This window comes from Cupressus sempervirens, chromosome 11, assembly GCF_028749045.1.
Source record: "Cupressus sempervirens isolate cs-2001-9-10 chromosome 11, ASM2874904v1, whole genome shotgun sequence".
Classification (NCBI taxonomy): domain Eukaryota; kingdom Viridiplantae; phylum Streptophyta; class Pinopsida; order Cupressales; family Cupressaceae; genus Cupressus; species Cupressus sempervirens.
The window spans coordinates 159889060-159901774 of record NC_143128.1 but is presented as its reverse complement, the minus strand read 5'-3'; the positions used below and the strand labels follow the sequence as shown (position 1 = coordinate 159901774).

General features: G+C 31.1%; 1 pseudogene; it reads left to right on the top strand.

The window, feature by feature from the left end:
• LOC149528684 (aquaporin NIP1-4-like) overlaps nucleotides 1-9116 on the top strand; it is a 57453-nt pseudogene extending 48337 nt beyond the window's left edge.
• Nucleotides 9117-12715: the final 3599 nt, after the last annotated feature.

The following is a 12715-nucleotide window of genomic DNA, read 5'->3' as shown; positions in this document are numbered from 1 at the left end:
TGTGATTTTAGTTATGTTTAGTTCTTGTTAATTATCAAGGACTTATGACACTTGCATTTGAATCTATATAGTTTTCTTTTGTTCTTTATATGAAAAATTTAATCTATTTATGGTTTCATTCCTGAATGAACATTCAATCTTAAATAACTCAAAAGAGTGTATGGAGAGTACATCAAGATCAATGTTTGGTAGAAATACTAATCTCTTCTTTTTAGAATAATTTATTTTATCTTTATATTTCTTTTAAAGCCTAAGGGTTCACATTATTACATGGCTTCTTATTAGAAATTTTTTATTCTTCTTACAATAATTATCAATCTAATTTAAGAAATAGGTAGGTAATGATTTAATTATTTTGATATTCATATGTTTACATCAACCATTTTACACTTTGCAATAGTTAGAAATATATAAGTCTTTGCCTCCTTTGGCAAAAACCAATATTCCTTTCCATTTTTTTATGAATGAAATTTTAATTGTTAATTTTCAAGTTTCTATTAATTGTAATTATTTTCTAGAAGTCTTTTCATTTTTTTGATGATAGAATTTTTTTTTTAAAACTAGGTTAGCTGAAAATACATTGTATGTATTTTACTTGTTTACTTGAGCTTTGTAGACTTACACTTTAAGTTTGTGCATCCTACCAAACAAGAGGGCAACAACAATAGGCAAAGATGTGGTTTTCTCCTAATTTGTTGGGCCTAGTGAGTACTGAAGGAAGTCCATGAATCAATAAGGAAGATGCTAACTAAAAATGTTGGAAAACTCAAGCATAAGATAGATGATAGTAATAGAGATGTACAATTCAAGGTTGGGGATGTTGTGATGGTTCATCTACAAAAAGTATGGTTGCAAAAGTGAGTTCCCCATAAACTTCAGATGAGAAGGTTAGGACCTTGAACAATACTAGTCAAGTATGGAATCAATACATACAAGGTGGAGTTTCCCTACTCTAGATGTTAATTAGATACTTAAGAGGTTGTTCAAGATTTAGAAGACTTGGACTTGAGTCCTCCACCACCAAAAATAGTTGAGAAGGTACTTGACTCAATAGTTTACAAGAAAACAAGGACAAAGACATACTCAGAACATCTTGCCAAGTGGGACGGAATACAAAAGGCTAACAAAAGGAAAAGGCTAAAAGGCTAAAAGGAACATCTTGTCAAGTGTCACCCTTATGTAAAGGAAAAGGCTAACGCAAGTATAACTATTTACCTTCAATGACATAAAATTGGTATTATTATTTTGAGTTTGAAAATCAAGTAAACTAATAAAATGCATAGAAATGGATGAATTTTAGGATTATAATTTTAATTATTATTTGGAATAAGAATTGAATATTTTTTTCTAATTTTTATAGATGATTTTCTAGCTGCTAAAAAATGCTAAAAATTAGGGGTCCATTTCCCACCACAAAACTATACGAAAATAAACTTATTCCCTTTTTGGTTTGAGACTATGTTATAGATAACATATATAACCAGAATAATAAAAAATAGAATAGGCTTTAGACTTATATTTTCTCTTTTATTATAATTCAAATTTTAATTCACCTGAAATCAATAGTTTTCATCTCCCACAATAGTTTTCAAAATAAATATATTCTAAATAGGAGAACAACTATACATTCTAAGAAGAGAACTCTCTCCTATAGAAGGTCATATAATTTTTTAAAAAAATTCATATGATTTAACATTTTTTCTTTCTCAAAACTTTTAATTACATTATACTATATCTAATTAAAACACCATAAGCTCTATATGAGAATATTCTTGAGACTAAGCTCTATAAAATGGTATTTATATGTTATGTTAAAAATATCATAAAAATTAGCAAGAGTTATTGAAACAACACTTTTCTGAAATAATTTTATTTCTTTAGTAATTGAATACAAAATAGTATAAAACATGCATTTAATAGACATTTCCAGTTCGAAAAGTGCGAGATCGTATATAAAATAGCTAGAATGAATTTATCTACATCATCTATTTGAAAAAATGTATTTTAGATAGAAATACTCAAATTAAGTCATTTTGATAAGTTAACCTTAAAGGTGAGACAACTTTGTAGTTTTACCCTCTAGCTTTCTCAATCCTAGGATGGATTGAACTCTTTGTGTTCAAGGGAGTATGATTCATGAGCATGTAGGCTAACTCCTAGTCCTAGTCCCACATTTTTGGTTTTGGCATGTACTGACCTTAGCCAAGTTAGTGGGGTGTGTTTGGACCTTAGAAGGTCATGTGATGTTTCTCCTAGATGGATTTGACTAGGCTTAATCCATTCTTGATGTTTCTTCTTACCTTGTGTTTAGGATTTGTGGAAGCAAGATTAGGTTATGGGTCTTATAGAGTAAAATTCTAGAGAAAGTTTGAATTTGAGCTTATTGTATCTTCCATGATCTTTTTACATATTTTAGCATAGGTTGAAGGTCATATGTTGTCATTTGATGCAATATTGGGAAAGATGTCAATTTGTTTTAAAAGTTCTCAACTACGCCAAATTGGCCTAAATAATGTGAGTGGATGCTCTAAAGGATAAATAATTCTTAAACATAATAAAGAGACCATAATATGTCTATTTGGAAGATTCCAAGTGTCCAATGTCAAAGTTGCATATCATGAGGATGGAGTTGATAGTTAAGATAACTATCTAAAACCTCTAATAAAACCATGAAAAATGCATTCCAAGGGTTAGATGTTGTAGGAAGTGAATGATGAAACTAAAATCCACAAATGTGTTGTTCCAGAACTGACAATTTTGTATTTTTGGATTGCACGAATAAATTAATGGATTGATAGATTCTTGTTTCTATTGGATCCTGAAATATCATGTTCTCACAATACATTTTTGTTTAGATTGAAAGTGGATAGGATTTCATTTGTTTATAGTTAGAAAATCTTGTGTAAATAGATAGTTTGTCATTCTTGTTTTCACAATTTTTTGAAAAATAGAGCTGCCATGAACCCTCACCATAGAATCATCATGCCCTTGACGAATTTGGAAGTGGATTCCTTGTACAATGTGCATAGAAAAGGAGAAGTTTGGACAAGCCAATTTGTTATTTTTCAAGTGATGTCTTAGGCAAGCTTTTGAAGCATGGCTAGGTGATCACAATGCTAGGAAGTTGTTTTTGATAGATTGAATATGACAGGAAGTTCAGTATAAAAATTATAGGAGGAGGAGGAGGGATATATGAGGAAACTATGGGTGAAAGAAAAGGTTCCCAAGACAATATTTTCTATGAATTTCATTAGACCCTAGTAGGTGTTGTCATGAAATTTTTAAAACCCTTATTTTTAGGCATAAGAGTAGAAAAGTGGTGTATGGACAAGTTGAGTTTCAAAGATCTACAAAATATCAAATTAATTCAAAAAGGGTATTCATATTGCTAATTATTTTTCCACCCTTTTAGAGGAAATTTGGAGTTATAGTCCAAAAACTAAGTGTGGAGGCTTAATTCAACTAGGCCTAATTAGGACATTTTTGTCAAATTTGAAGGAATCGATAGTGAAATCTATGGATTTGCGACCAAGAGGATAGAGAAAGTATAAAATCCCTCAATTTAAATCCCTCACTCCAACTTGAAGGTAGAATGACCATTCTTGATGAAATTGTGTGTTTGGAGAACAAGTTGGAATGTCTCCATGTTGGATGGAAGTTGCAAAAATATTTTTGTAGCTAGATAGGGAAGTGTGTAGGATAAGATAGCTATCCTCTATAGGTTAGCATGAAAAAATGGGAACCCTATTAGGCTAGAAGAGAAGCCTAGGTAAGTCCTTGGTGAAGGAAAGAGCTTGTAACAATCCAGTTTACATCACAAAAATTAAAAAATTGTCTATTTTATATTCCATGCATTAAAAATGCATTTCATATGCTTCATTTCAATAATAGTTAACTACTAGTTCATAAATGAGCAACATCTTAACTAGTGCTTCATTCTACATCTTCATCATCTATAATAAAAATATTTATTCCATGGAACTACTACCAATGATGATGAAAACTATGATGGAACTACATGGATGGAATACCAATAATGATGAAAACTATGCTAGAACTATGAGTTTGACCATCACTTAAATCTCAATGCTTTCCCTTGATGCTAAGACTTGCAATATGATCTCCATAAACTCAAACGTAACTCATGCAACTATTAATGAAACTTCTCACACTAGAGTCTTATAGGCTAACATGATACTTCTAATAGAAGTCAAATAACTCTTTATTAATTTCTCTCTTCTGGGAGAGATCACAAGGCTCAATCTTCCCCTCCTTTCTCTAATATAGAGAAGACTCCATGACACTTGCACATGTCAATCAGAACAAGTAGTCATCCACTACTTCACTCAAACATTTGAACCTTGATCTATCACTATCTCTTTTGACATGAAAAAATTAATGTTTGTACAACATTTTCAAAAAATTTGTGACCTTTTGTAATCATGACCCATCAATCCATCCATAACCAACCTGCATGCAATTTTTCATAGATTGTCCATCACAGTCTCTAGTCCAATATGTCTTGTTGTTGTGACTCCTCAACCCACAAATTTGACAAGTGTGAAAATCCCAACATCTATCCTTAGAATGTCCTTCTCTATGGAAGTGAGAACAATGCACTCTTTCAATTGATTTCTCTAAAATTTTCATAGTTGCAACATCAGTTCCATCTCTCTTGTTGAATCCTAGGCCTTCATATTTTGGCCTCCAAATGGGTTGGATGGGCTCATTCCTTGGCCACGCTTTCCTAATCTATTTTCTTTGAACCTCACTTTCTTTATAATCTTCAAATGGATATTATTTTTAAAAAATGCATTGTTATCATCATAACAATTTACATCTATACTTGCTAAAGTATTCTTATCTTCATCTTTACCCAACTAAATAGGAGAACCTTTCTCTATATCATATGTATTCAAACCACATAGATCACTCATATCATGTATAACACCATAAACTAGTTAATTTAATTTCAAGATCTCAAATCTTTTTCTAAAATCTTTACCTCCTTACCCAAATCTTCTACTTCTTCATTTCATCAAATAACATTAAATTTTCTTTCAATTCAACATTTTTCATAATAAAACCTTTTCTAATTCTTTTTCTAGATTCTCAACTTGAAATAAATATTCATATCTCTTGTTTCCAAATATTTTAAAATTCTCTACTATTCCTAAATTGTACTTCTCTAACACCAAATGTAAAACAGGAGAAGAAAAACAAAAACAAATAACACAAAGAGAACAATACAAAATTACCCAAACATGTTATTTTAGTCCATTGGAATTATATATCAATTACATTGTTGTACAATCTTCTAAACTAATTACAATAGGATGTTTTTATAGAGGTTGTAGGCTCTCAAATATATTGATTTTTTCTATTTTATTATTTTTGCATTATTTAATGCATTCTATATGCTTTGTTTCAATACTATTTAAATTTGCAACATTTAACTAGTGTTTCATTCTAAATCTTCATTGTCTATAGTTAAAATATTCCTTGCATGGGGTGAAAACTATCCTAGAACTATTTATCTCAAAAACTAAGTCATAAATATTTGAAATATGATCAAATTTCCCATATTGTGAACTTGGACCTCCTAATTGTACTTGTGCATTGGATGCTATTACACCAGTTTTGTATGCTCCATTTTGTATACACTAATTAGAGAATGTTTTTTGAATTTTGTATGTGAAACCTAAACTTTATAAAGGGGGGAAAAGAAAATTTCTTTTAAGAGTCTCTAGGATCTATATATTGGTCAGGCAATTGACTATAGATTAGATTTAATTTTGTAAATTATGGAAATGTGAGTTGAGAACCTTATTACTATTATTATTAATGTGTTTATTTCCTTGCTCTTATTCTTATATATATAAGTCCTAATACTTTCGTTTAAAAAAGACACTAAGTCAAAGAACCAAAATTAGTACTATAAGAAGATGTTAGGACAAAAGTTTGTTATTATAGTGTACAGGATATTAATATCAGGTAGTTACCATAACTATGCTTGTATCCATCTGCACCTTGTATAAATGTGTGTCCTCATCATTGAGTATATCATCAAGAATGTCACCTCTCAATATTCTATAACTTATGTCTGTATAGTTAAGGGTGAGTGGACTTGCACTAATTTTGTTGAGCCTTGGAGTTGTGTGTAGGAGATTGGCATGTAAATTTGTCTTCATATTGACATTTATCAATAGATGGTAGTGGAATGATGGTGAATTAAAACAAATCATTTATTTTCTTTTTAAAGTAATAGCTGATTATATAATCCACTCTATGTATGCTGAAGTATCATTGCATTTGGACACTCTATTAACATAGGAGTAATGCTAAATTGTTAGGATGAGAAGAATTTTAGAGAGGATATTATATTGAGTCCCACTTTTAAAAAATCTACAATAATGAGCAGTACAATATGTAAAATCAATTCCCTTCATGTTTAAAGGAAGACAATAAAATATTTAGACAGTAGATATTTATACATATACTATATATCAAATCAACTAATTAAACATATACTTTCATTTAATTTTTTAATAATTTATTGATTTAAAAATAAAAAGCTAAAAATAAGAATCGTGATTGAGAGTCAACAAAATTAGTTCATTTATTCAAATGGAATGAACAAAGTTCAGTGATTTCCCACATGCTAAACACCTCTATCAATATTGTCTTGTAATCTAATTTAACTTTAATGTTGTTATTTTGGGTTCCTCTTTATCTCTTAGTTGTAATTTACAATAAAAACAACTACGGAAGCCGCCAATTGAACTTTGATATCCACAATGTCGGAAGCTCGTTTTATATTAACTTCAATTTATACGTTAACCATTCTAGGTGTCCATGAGGGATGGATATATAGGTGTCCCTCTTTGCCCTATTTCTTATAAATCAATAGACATATTCTTACAAAGATATTCTTTTCCAACTTTCTAGACATAACAACTCAATTGTTCTCTCATTTCTTATTATTTTCTCCTGGTTGAAGTCTCCAACATAGAATTGTTTGTTTGCGTGCATTTGTTGCGTTTACTTTCAATCAGAATTCTTTTTCTTAGCCTTTCATTGTAGAATAAAGGCACTGCAGAGAAAAATATTAATAATTCACTAACTTCTCGTTATGCCCAACAAGAGAAGCCTAACACCTATAACAGTACTGAAACTCCATTAGATGAGCTTTACATAACATGTAAAGACCTACACTACTACAGTAAAAGGTGGGAAAGGTTTCGCCATGAAAAAGCAAAGCAGGACGCCTCCTCCTCTGATCATCTCTGGCCAGAATGTTGCTCCAAATATGGGACCCTCTTCTCAAACAAAGAAACCAGGAGTAAAAGATTTGAAGGCTGCTAAAACTAATAATATCTTTCTAGAGGTCACAATTTACAAAAAGGTATATCCAATAAGCAAAAGATGTATCTGTAAGTGTATGTATTTATCTCTGTCTTTATATAGTCCATTAACGTTCAAGGGGATCCCGTTCCCATTGACCTTCATCAACCCTTTGGCTTAATTGTAACTTTTAGCTTAAATTATATGTGAAACTTTTCTTTATCTATTATGGATCATATTATAAATTCAATTATCAGAATGAAAAAAATTGTTACAGAGTAGAAATAAGAGGATCTTAGAATTTATGTTTTCTAATTATTTGTTTGGTCTGATCATAGATTGATGATCAAGAAAATTTACACAATCTTAATCAGAAATATAAAATTAATATTATAAAACCAGATAATTTTATATATATATGTGTGGGTTTTTCATTTGTTCCTACGTTTCTAAATTGCCCAATGTAATCATACGATTTTTCTCTATAGGCAGCAGCGGAATTGGTGGCAACGTTTATCCTAGAATTTGCTGGTTATGGAGGAATCATGGTGGAAACAAGGGATAAAGTGTTAGGTCAAGTTGGGGTTGCTGCTGTTTTTGGACTGGTTATAGTAGCACTAGTCTAGACTGTGGGACATATCTCTGGTTCTCACATAAGTCCTGCAATTACTCTTGCCCTCTCATCTGTGAGAAAACTGTTTCCTCAGGAGGTAAACGAATCTAGTGCTTAGAAAATACAAATTGGGTTTGATCTTTGAAAAAGGAATATTCTAAAATAAGCTTTTAGATTCTGAAGGACATTGTACTATGTTTCTTTCATGACGCTAAAAATGGTAACATTGATGGCTTTTAATGTCTTTGAAATTATCAGCTGCCCATTTATATTATATCTCAGATTGTGGGTGCCACAGCAGCTGCAGCTGCACTCGATATAATTATTACAAAAGTATCCATTAATGTTGCTGTCAATGTTCCTCCTGGACATCCAATGGTATCACTGGTTGTGGAATTCATTATCACATTCATACTCACCATTGTTATATTTTCAACAGTAACAGATCCTAAAGCAGTAAGTGATTCAATTTACTACAATTCTATATATCTTCCATAGATCTATATTACATTTGATTGTATATCATTTAGCAACATATTCTCACTATGAGGAAAAAATAGGAGGAAAAGAAAAATTGTGATGGGCGTTTGTTTATAGTACATTACTAGTAATTGTTAGACATCGCAGGAATTTTTGAAACCAAAACCAACTATACTTTACCTTTAAATTATATAGTAATACACTTAAATTTTAGTTATTCATCATTTTATCTAAAGAATAGAGAGGCTATATATTATTTTAGTTAGTCATCATTTTATGTACAGAATAGAGAGGCTATATATTATAGCTCACTAGGTGAATTTTTGCCACAATAGTAGCTAATTAGTAGCTAATTGAGTGATGGTTTATCCTGCAACGAGGCGAAATGGTGGGGATTGCTGTGGGTGGTGCGGCTGTTTGTAATGCTTTATTTGCAGGGTATGTGTTGAACTAATAAAGAAATGTTTCCACTTATGTTTTTGGGCGGATCATTGCATTTCTTTTTTGAAAATTTAGTGGCTACTAAATGAAGAATGTTTTCAACCCAGCAAGATCATTGGGGCCTGCACTGATAACATTCAATTTTGAAGGGCTCTAGGTGTATATTCTTGGACCTGTTTTGACTGCCCTCTGTGGAACCTTGTTTTATAAGGGTATTTCTATAACGGAGCAAGAATAGATACTGATTTCTTTAGTTATTTTTCAATGCATGGTGGTATGATAATTTAGATTTTTTATTTTTTTATTTTATTAAATAAGCATATAGTATAAAAGGAGATTATAAATCACTTAGATTTCAGTTTTCTATAGTATATGTGGGAATGGGGTCTTGGTTTAGGAAACACTCTTACTTATTAATTTATTTATAGGAAACTGTGTGGAGTTCTTTTATCCTATGTTTTTCCAAAATACTTTATTAAAGTGAGATTTTGTCATTTAATTCTTATTTTCTGATTGTTCACTTCTGAATTTTCTGGTGGTCTTTTTATTTTTCTATTGTGAAAAATAGGAAATTTTATTTACAAATATTTGGACATTTATTAATAGTACACATAGTAGAAACAATTTGATAAGTGGTAGTTTTATATTAATTCACTTGTATTATATTATACATTTTTTTTAATTCAATCCACATAGCTGAGCATCATAGACATGTGACAACCTTATAACACTTCACATGACTACCTGCCCTGTTTTTCCACATTTTGCATGGCAACCATATCAATGGAACCTTGTGCTTATAATATAGAATTGAACTCTCACCTACACTTTCATAAATAACTTGATTGTTTGCAAATATTCTCATTACTTACACATCACTTCTTCACAGAACAGGCTAGATTCTAGTGAATTTGATGGAAGAATTTCTATTGTTTGTTTCCTAATTTTGAATTGATGAAAAGAAGTATATGATAGAGTACATGATAGAATATATATCTGTGGAGTAGTTCTTGAAGACAAACTGCACCAAGAGGTATTGTTCCTTTTGCAAATTATTTGAGAGGCACAAAATGAATTCAACCTTTCTAGTTATTTCTTTGACATTTGTTTTCAATTTCATGGATAGTGAAGGTTGTGCATGCCTAGATGCAAGATAAGATGCTACTAGTGGACATCAAAAATAGTATCTTACAAAAAGCTAAACAAACATTATATGGTTAGAGGAATCAAAGTGCATTTAAGTGGCAACACAAAAAATTCCATTCATACATGATTTAGATGTAGTTAAACATAGCAAAGAAATTGATAGAAGGATCTTAATTATGAGAATAACCTCATGTTAATGCTTGTAATAATTTTTTGGCATCTCCAATCAATAAAATTATACATTGGCATAAAGCCATTAAAATGGAGCTTACAAAAATTATTGAAGAGGAATGTAGGGTGCATCAATCTACAGAGATTTCAAATATACCTACATTCATTGATAGGTTGCAATTTCTTGCAGACATTTGTATCTAATTGAAAATTTTTTTTTAATCATCCATTTATGGTTGACCTCTTATATGTTTACATTTTAATAAAGCTAACACCGCATGACTAGTACTATAGAAGACACAACTTTGTTTCCTCTATTCGTTAGAAAGTTTGAAGATGCTTGTCTTTTATGGATGACCACAGACAATAAAAAAGATAGATAAATGAATTTCAAAGGCCTATGTAAATAATGAATATTGTTAAAGCATAGGTTTACTAGAGTTCTCAATCAGTATGGTTCTATTATCAAAATAATCAATTTAATTATAAGTAACCTCAACTCAATAGTGCATAAGTTAATGTTTTCTTTTATGATTTCATAATTAACAACCAACTAAATTTTGTGTTTTTCTCTAGTTATTCTTGGCATAAATTTTTATTATAACCTAGATTCAAGTTGTCTGATCAACATTGACTCATCATCAAAGGTTTCCTTGGCTAGTATAATTGTTAGGAAAGCTACTTGCGAAAAATGTCTTCCAAATTCCAATTTACAACGGAAATATAAAAGAATGTAAATCTAGTTTAGAACATTGAGATGCACAAAAAGACAAGAACATTGGAAAAAAATGCACACAAGATAAACACAGGAAGCTAGATTTAAGAAACCCTCTAGGGAAAAACCCACCACCCAAAAAACCCCAAGAAACTTTATATTACAATAAACAATTTACATATAGAAAACTCTATTTTCTAGATAGGTTCATAGGCTTACAATTGCCTTTACAACCAACCCAACTTTCATAGCCCCAAGCTTTGCTTTTGCTTTTGCCCTATTCAGCCCAATGAATCTTGCAAATATTTATAAACTCTACAATTCATTATGGAATCTGGTGCATTATCTGTCAAGAACAAAATGGTTACAATCCCACCCAATGATTACTCATCCATCTAACGATCACTCTTCTAGTTGATAGTCCCTTCAAAAATGGGTCGCTCCCTTCGACCTCTAAAACTCCCTTCAACATCAAAGCCTTAGGCATCACCATACGACTGTACAAACCAAACATGACCTAACCGTACACTATATTGGTCTACTTTACTATACCACTATACATATGTACATAAAACTAACAACTCCACCATACAAATTTTTAAAATAATATTATGTCATTGTACGGTGACCTCCACCATAGGGTGAGGTTCCCTACATCATATGGTGCACACTTCATCACCTTAACAATCTCCCACTTGACAAAGTAGCACCAACCATTCCAACAAACACATCTCTAATCACAAGAGATAACTCCATCATTTCCATCTCTAAGTTTCAATGAGCACCAATCAATCCATGACAAATTTGAATGCAACACAAAGTATCCAACAAATGATCAATGTACTTAAAACAACTAAACTAAACCAAGTTCAATGTGAAAATTCCAACCATGGCCTTAGGAACATAAACATTACAATATGATCTATAAAAAATCTAAACTAGAGAGATTACATTCTCCATTTTTTATATGAAAACATAAACCACACCCTTATCAAAGACTTCGTTGAGCCCTCCATATGTCAACATCTTCAGTCACATGAAGATTAACATCTCCAAATAGTACTTCAAAAAATGTGAAAAGATCCTTCTAGAAGATCATAATCTCACACCTTCAACATCTACAATAAAAATGAAGATCAATTATTTTTCATTGCCAACAACTTCCACTAAGTCGTGGTGTCAAGTTACAAATGGCAGCTACATCACTGCCAACAATTCCTACTATATGGTGGTGTTAAGTCACACATGGCATCATGAAAAAAATCTTCCGCACAAAGATTGAATCACTCTAACCAGTCATCATTAGATGACCTATTAGCCAAAGCAACATTGCTTGCATCTTTGTCATAACTATGAGAAGACTCAAAATTGGAAGAACTCTCCATTTTCTTCTTCTTCTGCTCCTTGTAATCCTTTTAGATATGACCAATTTTCCCTTAATTCCAACACTTCTCTTTGAACATTTTAGGAGAAGATTCAAGCTTCATGTCCTTCTTTCTTTTGTCCTTCACTCTACCTTGAGCAATGAGATCCTCCTTAGTCACCTCAGAAGAAAATTCTATAGAAGTTCCACCTACTCATAAACTTCTACCTACTTAGTTCTGCGGTTTCCTCCTTTTCAAAAATAAATTATTTTTTTTGTTTCTTCCTCTTGTGTCCAAATATTTACACTCACATATTTTATACTTTAGTGAGTTAGTTTTTAAAAAATGTTGTCTAAGAATAATTTAGGGTTTTGAATAAAATTATATTCTTGCTAAAATCATCCTATAAACATTATTCTTTTTCAATTTGAACTTCCTAGG